At 41.3% G+C, this 12,117-nt stretch overlaps 1 long non-coding RNA gene across 1 annotated transcript; it reads right to left on the bottom strand.

The window, feature by feature from the left end:
• Positions 1 to 360: 360 nt before the first annotated feature.
• Positions 361 to 11,816, bottom strand: LOC106607490 (uncharacterized). The gene is made up of 3 exons (XR_001329210.3): positions 11,746 to 11,816; positions 8,538 to 8,676; positions 361 to 6,333 (listed from the first exon to the last, which is right to left on the bottom strand). It is a non-coding gene; the product is annotated as an uncharacterized LOC106607490 (long non-coding RNA).
• Positions 11,817 to 12,117: the final 301 nt, after the last annotated feature.

Here is a 12,117-nt window from a genome sequence, read left to right as displayed (position 1 = left end):
CAAGGCTTCAGTTGCCAAAAAAGAAGCACAGATGTTTAGATCCATTTCCAACACAGCTGCATCTTCTTCTTCACATCTTCTTGTAAATGCAGTACAATAAAATAAAAAAAGTTAATCCTGCTCCTATTGTACTTTCAGAAATTATTTAAATCAGGGGTCCCAGCCATTTTTCCCCAGGGCCCCCTTTTCACATAAAAAAAATGTCATAAAAATGTGGTATATTTAGATAGCGTATATTAAATAAAACACCAGTTTGAATTTATTTAATTTGAAGGACCTAGGAAAATGTTTGTTTTTTAAGCTCATTTCCTGCAATTTTAAGTAGTTTAACAAGACTCATTACATATTTTGGTAGGCTAGTTAATGTTAAAACATAATAATGGTAATAATAATAATAATCATACAAATAATAATAATAATAACAATAATAATAAGGAAAATAAAGTCTAGACCCGATATCCCTAAATGGTTGGGAAACCTTGATTTAGATAACAAATAGAAAGCATTATCAAATTCCAAAGTACACCGCAGGGTACAGGGCCAATAATGTCCATCTCCCCTCTGTCCTCTAAGAAAGAGTTTGGGATTTTCATTCTCAGACATCATGCAATCAAAGGATAAGGGTGTATTATCTAATGTAAAAGGTGTATCAATCTAGCGTGGTTAAACCAGATTGAATGGTGAGCAGGGCATACAATTAACACCTGCCAAATATGGGTAGATTTTGGCATTGTCGGGTAAGATGTCTATTTCACCAGCCACGCTGGCGGTTGGTCAAGGCTCCACAGCGCAAGCATTTGATTTCTGAATAAAAATAGTCAAGTATGATCACATTTATAGTCAAATAAATGCTGCAGCAGCTGTTTTGAAAGCATTTGCACCGTTTTGTTTCATAGCTGGTAAATTAATCTCACAAAGTCAAAGAAATTCTATAAAGCCTACTCGCGCTGCAACAGCGAGACTTTGTCCTTGTGTTTCTTGGCTAATTTACATTGTTTTGTTCACAAGCTAGGTTGTTTTTCTATGTTTGAGTTTCAACTGCTAGGGAAGAGAAGACCACTTTCACTAATCAGATTTAGGCTGCATTCCAAACACTTAAAAGACACCCCCTCTCCCCTCAGCCCTCAAATTAAGTGGACACTTCTGATGACGTATCATTACATTTACATTTTAGTCATTTAGCAGACACTCTTATCCAGAGAGACTTTTAGTAGTGAATGCGTACATTTCATACATTTTTTTTTTTGTACTGGCCCCCCGTGGGAATCGAACCCACAGCCCTGGCGTTGCACACACCATGCTGGCATTGCAAACACCATGCTCTACCAACTGAGCCGCAGTTTACACTTGCAGGGCAAAGGGTGAGGGGTGAGGGAGGAAGGAATTCATTTTAAATGGACCGCCCTTGCCCGGAAATTCGTCACTCGTTCATCCCGCAACGATTGTGTTTTCAGCCACTGGTAGCTTGTGGGTGCTTTATATGCGCTACAGTCAATTATGGATTGCATGTCTACTTATATTAACTATATAATTATTAATATACGCCTACTGTATGATAGCTAGCAAATTAATTAACGTTAGCCTGCCAAGCTGGAACTTCTGAAGGAAAATGTTTTATTTATACCATTTCCAAAAGCTAACCAAACAAAAACATCATTACTTTTACAAGACGTGTTTGTGCTGTCATGTGCATTAGTAGCAACATTTCTAAGTTATTTACCTTAGTTTTTACTTACACTTGTATGTTAACTTCTCCATATTGACATTGAGGTTTTAAGTTTTGGCTGACTTTTCTTAGCGGATGTACAATCATCGCGAATTGAATTATGGGGCGTTTCAGGCTCCGAAGTGAACATAATTGACTCGATCAAAAACGAGGGTTGAGGGGCTTACGTAGCGAACTTCCCTTGTTTGGCTAATTGTTTGGACTGACGACAAAGATGGCCGTGGGGATTCCCCCAAGCGCATAAAGCTAGGGTAAATGGAGGAGGGTGTGTCTTTTATGAGTTTGAAACGCAGCCTTAATCACACAGGCACAAACATGACTTGAGTCTCGCTACCACGGTGACTTCCCGGTCTTAAAGTGGCCGGTTAACTTTTTTCCCCCCCCATCTGTGATATTTTGGTTAAAAAATATATATATATTATTCAATATACCACATTAGTTACTTCTTACTAGTAATACATTTGAGTGTTTTAGAAACATTACAGAGCATGCTCATATGTTTTTTGGTGTTTTTTGGTGTCATTTTAGCTGGGGAAAATATATTTTGTCTGGAGGAAAAAATCTGAGTGGCTAGATTTTTTCATCTACCTGCCACAGTGGCTAGGGGACCAAAAAGTAAATTTTATGCCCTGATGGTGAGCGCAGCATTCAGTTTGATTTAACCAGGCTAGTGCCAATTGACTAATGGGAGCGTCACCAGGTGCGGGGGAAGATGTTGTACACCTTGGGGAACCTCTTCAGCATGCGGTAAATGTTGCGAGCCAGTATGTTCTTCTTGCACAGCTCCATCATGCCAGGGAAGTGGTTGATCTTCTGTCAGGCCCACATTCAAAAATACTATAGTTTAAATACTGTATTATTACTATAGTGGGAAAACCGTTGTTTTTTGAGGACTGTAGTGTTTTTGCAGACTGTAGTACACTGTAGTATGTACTACTGTTTTTACAGTTTACACTAACATTTTACTATAGTGTTTTTGTTTTATTATATTTAACATAGAACATGGTGGCTTTTCTATAACCTGTAGGTTGGTAGGACTGGGGTCTGAACAGATAGTTCAGAGCTTCTGCTCTTTTCTATAACCAGTAGGGACCACAATAAATGGTCTATACTTGGCATGTAGGTTTCTCACTTATGGGTGGCACAAATTGGGATATGGGGGAGGGGAATGGGCAGAGTATATGCAAATTAAATACTGTACTATTACTATAGTTAAACTGTAGTGTTTTTGTGGACTGTAGTGTTTGAGGACATAACTTGTCACGGATCCCTCTGGAACTTTCATTACGCACACCTGACCCCTATTCCCACTGATGGTATTTGTATATATATGTGTCCTTTTGTTCACCATGGTGCTGTCGATTATTGTTACAATGTCCGAAGATCACCATGCTCTATGCCATGCGTCGGCTGGAGTGGTGTAAAGCTCGCCGCCATTGGACTCTGGAGTGATGAATCACGCTTCACCATCTGGCAGTCCGATGGACTAATCTGGGTTTGGCGGATGCCAGGAGAACACTACCTGCCCGAATGGATAGTGCCAACTGTAAAGTTTGGTGGAGGAGGAATAATAGTCTGGGACTGTTTTTTATGGTTCGGGCTTGGCCCCTTAGTTCCAATGAAGGAATATCTTAATGCTACAGCAAACAATTACATTCTAGACAATTCTGTGCTTCCAACTTTGTGGCAACAGTTTGGGAAAGGCCATTTCCTGTTTCAGCATGACAATGTCCCCATACACAAAGCAAGGTCCATACAGAAATGGCTTGTCGAGATCGGTGTGGAAGAACTTGACTGGCCTGCACAGAGCCCTGACCTCAACTCCATTGAACACCTTTGGGATGAATTGGAACACTGACTGCAAGCCAGGCCTAGTCGCCCAACATCAGTGCCCAATCTCACTAATGCTTTTGTGGCTGAATAGAAGCAAGTCCCTGTAGCAATGTTCCAACATCTAGTGGAAAGCCTTCCCAGAAGAGTGGAGGCTGTCATAGCAGCAAAGGGGGGACAAACTCCATATTAATGGCCATGATTTTGGAATGAGATGTTCGACAAGCAGGTGTCCACATACTTTATATCATGCAGTGTATATTAGTGTTTTATTTTTTTATTGTAAAAAAAAAATGTATCCCACTTTGTAACACAACAAAATGTGGAAAAAGTCAAGGGGTGTGAATACTTTCTGAAGGCACTTTACATCATATTATCAGTATGTGTTCATACTATGGTACTGTATCAACTTACTGGTCTTGATACCATTGACAGACTGTCCATATGTAGACAATACCAAATTAGCAACATCATATTTTCTTGGCGTTCAGAATATTTTGGCATGAAGATACTGAACATGCATTTAATCATTTCTGGAAATAATAATCTACATCTGACACTCAACTAGAGAACGGATCTAAGGATCTTTATTTGCCATTGGTAGGAAGTGAAGGAAATGTGTGGTTTGGTTCATGATGTGTATGTATGGACACAGTAAATGTATGTGTGTTCTTGGTTGAGTATCACAAGTGTTACTTTGGTGTTGTGTTGAATTGTGTGCCGTAGTGTAGTACTGGGTTTGTGGATAACATAATCAAAAGGTTGTGGTAATGGGTAGGACTTGTGTAGTTGTGTGGGTTTTGTGATTGTGTAGATCTGTGGCTGCGTACTTGACTATACAATTGTATTTAGTTCTGTGGTTGCAGATCGGATATGGTCGCAATGCTTACTGCTTAGTTCTGTGGTTGTGTACATGGTTGCTCATGTTCTCCCTCTCTGTGTGGGTGTGTTTGCATGTGCGTGCATTTTACACACTTATAGTATGTTGTTTGAACCCAGAGACACAGAGTGTGGGAAATCCCTATGCGAAGGGAAAGGAGGCACAGCACAGCTGCCTTCTCATCACATGCCCCGAATGTAGAGCAGTCTGAACGCCGTCTGGCTCTGCCAACAAAGCATGCCACAATTTTATGGGCTTGTATATACGTGCAGTTTGCCCATGATCCTAAAGCCGGTCTCTTAACGTCTCTTCCCCAGCCCAGATAGTCCTTTCCCTTCTCTCTCTCTCTCTCCCTCCCTCAGAAAGTCATACAGTCCTTACTAAACACACCATGACCTCATTTTGGAGGCTGAGCTTCTCTTCAACTCAAAGATATTGCTTTGGACATTTACACTACCGTTCAAAAGTTTGGGGTCACTTAGAAATGTCCTTGTTTTTGAAAGAAAAGCACACTTTTTGTCCATTAAAATAACATCAAATTGATCAGAAATACTGTGTTCCAATGGCACGTTGTGTTAGCTAATCCAAGTTTATCATTTTAAAAGGCTAATTGATCATTAGAAAACACTTTTGCAATTATGTTAGCACAGCTGAAAACTGTTGTGCTAATTAAAGAAGAAATAAAACTGGCCTTCTTTAGACTAGTTGAGTATCTGGAGCATCAGCATTTGTTGGTTCGATTACAGGCTCAAAATAGCCAGAAACAATGAACTTCCTTCTGAAACTCGTCGGTCTATTCTTGTTCTGAGAAATGATATCCCATGCGAGAAATTGCCAAGAAACTGAAGATCTCGTACAATGCTGTGTACTACTCCCTTCACAGAACAGTGCAGCAAACTGTCTCTAACCAGAATAGAAAGAGGAGTGGGAGGCCCCAGTGCACAACTGAGCTAGAGGATAAGTACATTAGAATGTCTAGTCTGAGAAACAGACGCTTCACAAGTCCTCAACTGGCAGCTTCATTAAATAGTACCTTCAAAACACCCGTCTCAATGTCAACAGTGAAGAGGCGACTCCGGGATGCTGGCCTTCATCTGTTTCCAGCTACAATAGTAATTTACAACATTAACAATGTCTACACTGTATTTCTAATCAATTTTATGTTATTTTAAATGGACAAAAAAAAATGTGTTTTTCTTTCAAAAACAAGGACATTTCTAAGTGACGCCAAACTTTTCAACGGTAGTATAAGTTAGGCCAATATGAATAGTTGGCTATGCCGAGACCGTCTTGGAAGAGTCTGTAAATACTTGATGTGTCGGGATAATTCCTTTACTTTCAATGTGACAAGACAGAACCATTGGGTCTTTCCAATTTCTAACTGTGTGAATCATTGAAACTGAACGATGGGTCAAATAGTCAGAGGGATATATCTGTCATCACACTGGTGTACCAACATTTCTCTGTGACAGTACTAAACAAATTTGACACTTAATTCTACTGCCGATCAGGATAACAATATTATACTAGATCAGCATTTGATAAATATCGCAATACAGAATATGAAAAAAAAACAGCTTGTCAATCACTTTTGCTTCTTACTAAAAACCGGATGCTCAAGGCCACGAGTGTTGAGAGCACAATAGGTCTAGGTTAATGAGCTCAATTGATGATATTTTAATGACGCTTGATCAATGGCACTACATCATGGAGACAATGGCATTGATTGATCAGCTCTATAGGGATTAAGTACGATCCATTATCATTAGTCATTACTGTATTCAGTCATTCAGTGTGTACATCTCTTTGCTAATCATCAGGTTTGATAGTTAGGAGGACGGGAGGGAGGTACTCACCGCTCTCGAACTTGCAGTTGGTCAGGTTGATCCACAGTCATCTGAAAGAGAAGAAACAGACAGACAGAGGCACAGATAGGTGCATTCTGACTAAACACAGACCATCCCTGACTAAACACTGACCATCCCTGACTAAACACTGACCATCCCTGACTAAACAGCGCCTGGCTAGCACCAAGTTTAACTGCATTTCCATTCACAACATTGAAATGTTTTCTCCCAACATCCAGATTTGAGTGGGATGTAATGCACTGACTATAAATCCTTGTAATAACAAGGTATGGTTCCATCAACATATGGTTTCATTGGGAGGCTTTCTACATTGATTGTATATTGTGCTTCAAGTCAAACACATTGCTACCCAAGCTTTTACAATAAGATCCAGCTATACTGAGCTGCTCCCGGGAAGCTCTCAGTGTCAGCAGCATGTCATTTCTGTAAAGGCCTGAGTTCCCCAGTGCCTACTAACTGGAAGCACAGTGCACCAAATGCCCCTCCATCCGTTTCTCCCCCTCTCCCTTCCCCTGGTTACTGAGCCAAGATCCTAGACATACACATCATTGGCCAATACAGGAGTCTGATTCATACTAGTGCTACTACCACCACCTACTGGCTACTGGTCTACGGAGCACCATGCTCACCCACACTGCCAAAGCTCACACCTCATAGTAAGAAGTGCTAGAGGCTGCTAAACCGCAAAGCCACAATCATGTTTTCAGCGTGCCCAAATGTCAACCTCGTATTTGTATCTACATAAACAAAAACATAAATAAACAAATAAACAAACAAATACATAAATGACAACAAAAATAAATAAATAAATAAATGGACAGAATCAACTGCTCTCTTTTAATAAGAGTCAAAATTAAATTGTCAGGTGTATCGCATTGTGACTGGTCCTCATAAAAATCATGCACCCTGACAATAATTAAGAGGAGGGCAATTTGACTTTCCGCCGTTGGAAAAGACAGACTCTTAAAAGGTACCGGTCTTGTAAACAGCATCTGAGAGCTCATTTTAAGGACCTGTATAGTTCACATGGCGCTTATTACTAGTTTCTGAACTGTTAAGCCTTCTCCTCTCCCAGTAAAAAAAAAGGGGTGTGCCAAACTGTGCAGTAAAGAAATCCGCCATAAACTGTCCTTCACGGGGACTACACAAGGAATCCGGACTTAACTCTGCTCTCTCGGTCCTTTATCGGCTCCTGAATGTCATACGGTATGCAAGATATTTTAACAAGGAGATCAACTGGGTGGTGTGCCATGGTGGGTACAATGTTGACAACCAGGGTCTGTGTAAAAAACACATTGCCTGCTTATACATTACATTATTTTAACTACCAACACAATTTTTGTCATTATCATCAGTACTGTTTCTATCATTATTATTATCATCAATGTATATAGAAATACTAAACGTTTATAACAGTATTTGGTATGCAGTAATAACATAAACCAATACATGGGATGGTCATTGATTCCTGGTCGTTGCTTTTAGGATCCCAGCTCACTCTGGGATCTCTCTATTTGTCACCACCCCACCACCACCACCTGACACCCCTACTCACCCACCCGTACCACCCGGCAGCACCCAATCCTATTTGGATCTCTGACCCTCAATGTCGGGCAGCAGACATCAAAAAGAACCCCTTGTTTGTGGGATTGTGGCCCCATAGACACAGCTTTCGTCGCCTGTGCGATATGTAGGTCGTGCCGAGGGACCTTGGGGGGCCTCTGGAGGGGAAAAAGGGGGACGAGGGGCCTGGTTTTATGGACAGGTACTGTAACCGGAGCGCTGTGCTCCTGGCTGCTGCAGCGTCGCCCACTGTCTTTACAGACAGGCAGCTGCTCATAACCCGCCCGACGCTGCCTCCAGGACCCACCCCCCTGTGCCACATCCCTCCCTGCCAACCCCCTAATACATTACTCCCAGCATCCCCTCAGACGAGGCTCAGGTTGCTCCTTGGGATCCAAATGGGCTGCCAGCACTGCCACATTTATGACATAAGTAATGTATGTATGTATGTATGTATGTGTGTGTGTGTGTGTGTGTGTGTGTGTGTGTGTGTGTGTGTGTGTGTGTGTGTGTGTGTGTGTGTGTGTGTGTGTGTGTGTGTGTGTGTGTGTGTGTGTGTGTGTGTGTGTGTGTGTGTGTGTGTGTGTGTGTGTGTGTATGTGTGTGTGCGTGCGTGACCACATGCGTACAATCACAACTGAATTAGGAAGAAAATGGAGCCTTGAGGTACCTCTTCTTCCTGATAAGTGCCACTAGTGGAGAGACATTTGGAGTGTTGGGCTCTTGTCCCAGCTGGCCACCCTGTGCCTTGCTGGTCCCAGGGGAGTCACATGATGATGATGGAGACGTCTCCTCGTCTAGGCTTCATCCTATTGAATGCAAGAGGAAGCAAAACATTATTTAACCTCTTACATCTAGACGTTCCGCCCAGCGGAACACCTGCTTCAATATCCAATGATAGGCGTGGCGCGAATTACAAATTCCTCAAAAATACAAAAACTTCAATTTTTCAAACATATGACTATTTTACAGCATTTTAACCTGTTAGGGCTAGGGGGCAGTATTGACACGGCCGGATAAAAAACATACCCGATTTAATCTGGTTACTACTTCTGCCCAGTAACTAGAATATGCATAGAATTATTGGCTTTTGATAGAAAACACCCTAAAGTTTCTAAAACTGTTTGAATGGTGTCTGTGAGTATAACAGAACTCATATGGCAGGCCAAAACCTGAGAAGATTCCATGCAGGAAGTGGCCTATCTGACAAGTTGTGTTTCATCTTGGCTCTTTTTATTGAAGACTGAGGATCTTTGCTATAACGTGACACTTCCTACGGCTCCCATAGGCTCTCAGAGCCCGGGAAAAGGTGAACGATATCGAGGCAGCCTCTGGCTGAAACACATTATCGCTTTTGGCAAGTGGCCGATCAGAGTACTATGGGCTTAGGCACGTGCCCGAGTCGACCCCATGCTTTATTTTCTTTCGTCTGTTTACCTAAACGCAGATTCCCGGTCGGAATATTATCGCTTTTTTATGAGAAAAATGGCATAAAAATTGATTTTAAACAGCGGTTGACATGCTTCGAAGTACGGTAATGGAATATTTACAATTTTTTTGTCACGAATTGCGCCATGCTCGTCACCCTTATTTACCCTTTCGGATAGTGTCTTGAACGCACAAACAAAACGCCGCTATTTGGATATAACAATGGATTATTTGGGACCAAACCAACATTTGTTATTGAAGTAGAAGTCCTGGGAGTGCATTCTGACGAAGACAGCAAAGGTAATAACATTTTTCTTATAGTAAATCTGACTTTGGTGAGTGCTAAACTTGCTGGGTGTCTAAATAGCTAGCCCTGTGATGCCGGGCTATCTACTGAGAATGTTGCAAAATGTGCTTTCACCGAAAAGCTATTTTAAAAAATCGGACATATCGAGTGCATAGAGGAGTTCTGTATCTATAATTCTTAAAATAATTGTTATGCTTTTTGTGAACGTTTATCGTGAGTAATTTAGTAAATTCACCGGCAGTGTTCGGTGGGAATGCTAGTCACATGCTAGTCACATGCTAATGTAAAAAGCTGGTTTTTGATATAAATATGAACTTGATTGAACAAAACATGCATGTATTGTATAACATAATGTCCTAGGGTTGTCATCTGATGAAGATCATCAAAGGTTAGTGCTACATTTAGCTGTGGTTTGGGTTTATGTGACATTATATGCTAGCTTGAAAAATGGGTGTCTGATTATTTCTGGCTGGGTACTCTGCTGACATAATCTAATGTTTTGCTTTCGTTGTAAAGCCTTTTTGAAATCGGACAGTGTGGTTAGACTAACGAGAGTCTTGTCTTTAAAATGGTGTAAAATAGTCATATGTTTGAGAAATTGAAGTAATAGCATTTCTAAGGTATTTGAAAATCGCGCCACGGGATTACACTGGCTGTTTGTTGCGTAGGTGGGACGATTTCGTCCCGCCTAGCCCAGAGACGTTAACACTTTTTTGGTTACTACATGATTCCATATGTGTTATTTCATAGTTTTGATGTCTTCACTATTATTCTACAATGTAGAAAATAGTAAAAATAAAGAAAAACCCTGGAATGAGTAGGTGTGTCCAAAATTTTGACTGGTACTGCATTTCAACAGTACCAGTCAAAAGTTTGAATCAAAATTCGGCATTCATTAAAAAATTCAGCATTCGTTAAAAAATATTTACATTCAAGACCAATATAAAATATTAGTTGGCCCCCATTTGAGAAAGTAGGAATTTGCATGTGCTTTGAATTAAAAGCACTGCGGGTGTTCTGGGAATGAATCATTACCACAAACTACCAAAATAAACACTGAACAACCACATCTCTGCTACCAGTTTTAACTGCTGTGTCAGCGTCAACTGGCTCCAGAAACAGAGTCTGCTTCTGGGCAACATGTCAGCATAGCAGTAGTAAACACATTCACCTCCAGGAGTAGAATAGTAGAGATGATGTATTCTACTAACCAATAACCCTGTGAATGTAAACAGTGAGGAGTACCCACATGGCTAACCACAGGGACACCTGAGGTAAGTAGGGCAGACATTAAATAGCTCAGATTATGAGTGTGGGCTCATCAAAGCACTGAGGTTAACCAAAAGGGTTACTATAAAAGTCTCAGGTAGGTAACTGGCCGCCATGCACCTGCATGGCGGCCAGTTACCTACCTGAGACTTTTATAGTAACCCTTTTGGTTAACCTCAGTGCTTTGATGGGAGCTGAGACACTATGGGTAGACTGGGACACACCCAACCTGGCTGGCTACCATAGCAACATAACCACCTGAATTGTCTGGTCCTTATTCCTCTGGTTCGATGGATGGTATGTTTGAACCCAGGTAAGGTAACAACAGCTCTCAGACTAAAAGCACAAGCTGAGATGTGGAAAAATGTGTGTGTGTAACTGATAGCCTAGCTAGCAATCTATCAGCACTGCGCAAATATGACCACTGGTCAGGTACTGTTCTCTTACCATCCTTCCCCTCTCATGGTGGAACAGCTATGGGGCAAAACAGAATTATAGTACATGTGTCAAGTGTACGCCTACTCTGTCCCAAAAAGACAGAACGATTCTGTCAGATTGTCAGAACCATAGCCTACTCAGCCTAGCCTCCCGGTAAGCTACTCTACGACCATAAAATGCATGACATAGCTAGCTCATCTTTGAAGTTCTGACTAACTAAGTTACAGACAAACTGTCATGGGGGAAATGGAGGGAAACGTGAGGGCACAACTCTGTAGCTAGCCTACAGTAGACAGTAGCTAGCATACATAACAACGTTTCTCATTTCAAGGCTTACATCAAACTTTGCCACTGTGGACCAACTTCAACTTAGCCCATTCTAGCTAGTCATTATTTACTGTCTGTCGTTAGCGTTTAATATGAAATATTTTCTTACTTTTATCATGTCTGGCCCGAATCATTCTTCTTCACAGGTCCGCAGGGATGACCCTCGAGACCGAAGGAACGTCGTCTTTTGATTGGCTAAGCTTTATGGGCTTTTGATTGAGGCGCCAAATAGCTTCTTTTTGTTACACGCGCTGTCCACCAACTAGAAAGCTCGTAGTATTGGTTACTATGGACATTCTAGAATACTGGGGACAAATTACAGTGTCCGGTGTAACAATCTGTCGCTAAAGTGTAGGCTAATGCATCAGATCAATTTCTATATTCTCTATGAGTCTATTTATTCAACTGGTCACGGAAAGCTACAGGCCCTACTGGGTGTGCAGACTTTCGTTCCAGACCTGATTCATTATCTTACTGTTGA

This window comes from Salmo salar, chromosome 06 (assembly GCF_965601325.2).
Source record: "Salmo salar chromosome 06, fSalSal1, whole genome shotgun sequence".
Lineage (NCBI taxonomy): Eukaryota > Metazoa > Chordata > Actinopteri > Salmoniformes > Salmonidae > Salmo > Salmo salar.
The sequence above is the reverse complement of the archived record's forward strand: the minus strand, read 5'-3'. Positions and strand labels throughout refer to the sequence as shown.